Raw genomic sequence first — 4,108 nt, 5'->3', positions numbered from 1 at the left:
CTGCATTTAGGTTACGCAGGTGGTGATTTTATAGCACACTAGCATCACACACGGTTAAGCTAGTACCTCCACCTTTGCTTGCGCTTGCGCGGTCGTGGTGATTCACAGTGCACTTACATCGCACACGGTTAAGAAAGTACCTCCACCTTTGCTCACACTTGGGCAGTCGTGGTGATTCACGGCGCACTTGCATCATGCATGGTTAAACCACTATCTCCACCACTGTTCGCGCTTGCGCGGTCATGGTGATTTCACAGCCCACTAGCATCGGACACGGTTAATCACTACCTAGACCCTTGATCGCGCTTGCTCATTCGTGCTGATTTCATAGCGCACTTGCATCGCACACGGTTAAGCCAGTACACCCGTGTCCGTTGAGAGCCATCCGAGTCTTTCCAGCAAAAAACGTCGGAAAGGGTCAGAAGACAGCCACACCAGCATGTGGCCTAAATATATATGAGTGAAAAGGGTGGTCTATGATGTTCAAAATTCCAATGCACAACTTTGACCGGGCAGGCCCACAGTTGGGCGCGCCGTCGAAGATCGATGAGAGGGGCCAGAAGTCAAGAACCACGTAGAAGTGGCCAAATATATGTAGGAATATAGTGTGTGATGTTTAAAATTTTAAATACACAATGCACAACTTTGGTGGCACCTACCTCGCAAACTCGAAAGCACCCTTGGATATATCTATAATGACATAATGTCGTAGCTACCTAGCTACAGTGCTTGACCCACCTCCCACTTTGTGTTAGCGGGGCAGATGCACGTAATGATACTTTGGTCATACATGCATGTCGCTATAACCTACCATAAGACGGACCAGTGAATCTATTGTTTGGTCAAACGACAACTGTTGTTGTCGATAAGAAATGGATAATATATATATATATATATATATATATATATATATATATAAGGGTCGCGCTATTCGTCACCCTGAGTGAGAAATAGTTATTCCTCACCTTAGACGAACGAGGCACCACGGCCACTAGAGAGAAACAAAATCGTTCGATGTAAACTTACCTCACCGCGGCCACGAGAGAGAAACAAAATTGTTTGGTGTAAATTTACCTCACGGGTGGGCAAGAAAAAGACACGGTAAGGCTACCGAGGTAAATTTACCTCGGGTGTGTCTAGTTGTCTACTACGGATAGAAAACTAATTATACGGATCGTGGCAGAGTTCTTCCAATCACCTATGCCGTGCGCAGCCAGGGCGGTTCCCATTCTCCGGAGGCCAGCGGCAGGGGTCACTCTTCCCTACGGGCTACGGCCGTGAGCTGGATACGGTGGTCGGGTAGAAGCGGAGGAGGTCTTTCCCGTTGACGGGATTCAGTTCAACGGTAGCGGCGCTGCCGGGTCTAACCGCAACCTCATCGCTAGGGCGGTGCTCGTCCACGTCGCAGCACTACGCGCCGGGGTCAGCACTACCCACGCCTCGCCTCTCTCCACCGGCTTCGTCGTGTAATCCTGCAACAGCAAGCTGGTGCAAGAGGTTAGTGAGGTCTCTATAGGAGAGGCGCTGACATGTTGGTCTTGTGTCTCCTCTAGTCATCCCCCATTCTCGCGACCCCGCGATTGAATCTAGATCCGGAGATTTCACGGGCTACCGACGAGTCGCCATAGTTTAACTGCAATCGGTCTCATCTGTAAGTTTTGTCACTGCCTCTACCTCATGCGCCCATAAGCTCGTGCTCCGCCCTGCCTCTCCGTACCTGGCCGCCTCCATCGCCTCTCACGGCATCCCTACCTATTTTGATAGACTGCAATTTGTTTCTGTCATGAATAATGCATTAGAATATTTTGTGTGTGATGAACTTGACATCTACGGGTATATGGTAAATTGTGGTAAGGTAATTCCATGTAAAGTGATCCCTTTAGCCTATTCAAATGAGAGCAGAAGGAGACGACCATGTTATGTGAAATTAAAAAATTTATGTTAAGGCCTTATAATATTAGAGCAATCAATGCATATCTTTCTGAAAAGGAGAAGAGTATCAGTAGCTCAATTTGTCGAGTGCACAGTCCAACATTATCTCAGTTGTATTTTTTAGTTGTTGTTTGGGAACTGTAATATCATATCTGAAGGTTAAAGTGACTCTCAATTAATACGATGACCATGTTCTTGTTGTATTTCAGTTATGTGTGCAAATCAGATTTTGAGTTCTCCTGGTTTAATTAAGAACCAGATCAGTTATGTATTCATCCACTCTCCTCTTTCTTTTTGTGATCACTGAAAAAGCTTGGTCTATTTGACGTGAAAAAGATGGCAGAATGTGTAACCATGATATTTTCCTAACATCAAATTGATTTGGTTGCAGGATTCATTCGGCACCACATGTAGATGCATCGTGAACAAAGGTTCATTTATGGATTTCTAGAAGATAAAAAAAGGAATATTTGTGTCTACCGGCCTGCATTATGCTTTAAAATGTGTTTGCTCATATCAAAAAGATTTTGGTCAAGAAAAAAGTAGAGTTTATCTCCTCCGTTACGTTGAATCAAGTTTTAGAACAAAATTAATTGATATTTAGTTTGCATCCAAAATTTTCCTTTAGTTTTACATAGTGTTGTTGTGATGCATGTAACTGGGTATGAGAAGAAACTCTTGTTCTGTTGTTCATATAATTCCTTGCTTACATTTTTCTGTCCATTTTGCATATTAATAGCTCTTGCTTTTTAATAGGTCATCGAGTTTCTTTGTGACAACTGCAGTTTTGCACATTTCTAAATTATTCTCTTGATATGAAGGGCATGGAAATAAGAGATCAAATTTTCCTTCTCATTCTCATGCAACTCCTGATGTTTGACCTATCAGCTATGTGCATCTGGGCTTTCATACATGTTATTTAGCTTACGGTGAGATCTGCATCTTTGTATTGCAGGTGGTTGTCAATCTGCTTTTTCTAACAACATTGGGAAGGGTGCTCTTAGGCGATGTTGTTCCTTATGCTGATAGTTCCAGTATTCCACCACACTTGTTGATATTACTTGTGTAGGCTTACTTCAGAAGTTCAGGTTTGTTGGTCTAACACCTTCTGCATTCTTATTTGGTTGTCATTACTGGTTTTGTTCATCTTCTGCCTCTACATGTTTGCACAAATCCTCAACTTGGTCGATCAGCTCCCTTCTTGGGTTCCCGTAGAGGAAGAGACTCTCATCTCCTCTTAGCTGCAATGGACGAGTCAATATGCCCTAGGAAGTTGTGGACATCGTAGGTGTGTCCACCTTATCATGGTGCGTGCATCCATGATAGAGACAAGTGAATCAAGTAATTCAGTATGAACTTCTTGAGTGCATGGGGTACTAAAGGTGCAACAACATCAAGGACTGTGCCACGAGGAACAGTTGGAGCGGTCGTGGAAACATCGGGGATGCTTATCATCACCCACGAGGACGGACACAACCACGTGCAGCTGCTCTACTTGTCGGTGCTCACCGCAAATTCTAAAGCCTGACTGAAGCTACGAATGGCAAAAGACGATAGAAGAACTCTAAATTTTTATGCCATGATGGAACAGATCATTTAGCTACTCTTTGGTTATTTAGTCTGACAAAACATCAGAATGCAAGTGAAATTTGTAACACCAAGGCAAATATTTTCCCGCTATATTTTTCATGATGTATAATAGATAGTACTTGATTGGGGTGCAATACATTTACCTTTTGAAATATTCTGTCGATAAAATTGCTCCATGCCATTGTCAAATTGCCTTGTGCATGCGCGCGCGTGTGCGTGCGTGCGTGTGTGTGTTTAGCAAATTGTGATAGGCTTGTCAATAGGTGTCTTTGTTGCGAGTATCCGAGAATAATCATGTTAATTTCTTGGTCCCTTCTTCCTGTTTGCATCTTCCTGCAATATTTTGACTAACTACCCTATCATACACAAAAAGATTGCTGAGCATGATGGGCATATTAAATAAGAAAATTGTTATCCTACAGAATGACCTTGAAAATGGTAGTCTGAAAATCCTTGAACAGTATTCCAAAGCTTTGTTTTGTCTCATGTAGTTCGACTGTAATTACCTTGAAACAATTTTTCATCATCCATACAAGTCAAAAACAATGATTTCAGGCATGAGCATTGTATGAAAAATGCAGCCACC

The 4,108-nt window shown here is 43.0% G+C and overlaps 1 long non-coding RNA gene across 3 annotated transcripts; it reads left to right on the top strand.

The window, feature by feature from the left end:
- Positions 1-1,082: 1,082 nt before the first annotated feature.
- Positions 1,083-3,656, top strand: LOC125543475. 3 transcript variants are annotated; one of them, XR_007298500.1, is made up of 3 exons: positions 1,083-1,101; positions 1,184-3,020; positions 3,126-3,656. It is a non-coding gene; the product is annotated as an uncharacterized LOC125543475 (long non-coding RNA). The 3 variants fall into 3 exon arrangements; XR_007298501.1 differs by lacking the exon at positions 1,083-1,101 and having other exon boundaries at positions 1,150-2,363; positions 2,888-3,020; XR_007298499.1 differs by lacking the exon at positions 1,083-1,101 and having other exon boundaries at positions 1,112-3,020.
- The last annotated feature ends 452 nt before the right edge of the window (positions 3,657-4,108 follow it).

Source organism: Triticum urartu, chromosome 3 (genome assembly GCF_003073215.2).
Source record: "Triticum urartu cultivar G1812 chromosome 3, Tu2.1, whole genome shotgun sequence".
In the NCBI taxonomy this organism is placed as follows: Eukaryota; Viridiplantae; Streptophyta; class Magnoliopsida; order Poales; family Poaceae; genus Triticum; species Triticum urartu.
This window is presented reverse-complemented; position numbering and strand designations above follow the sequence as displayed.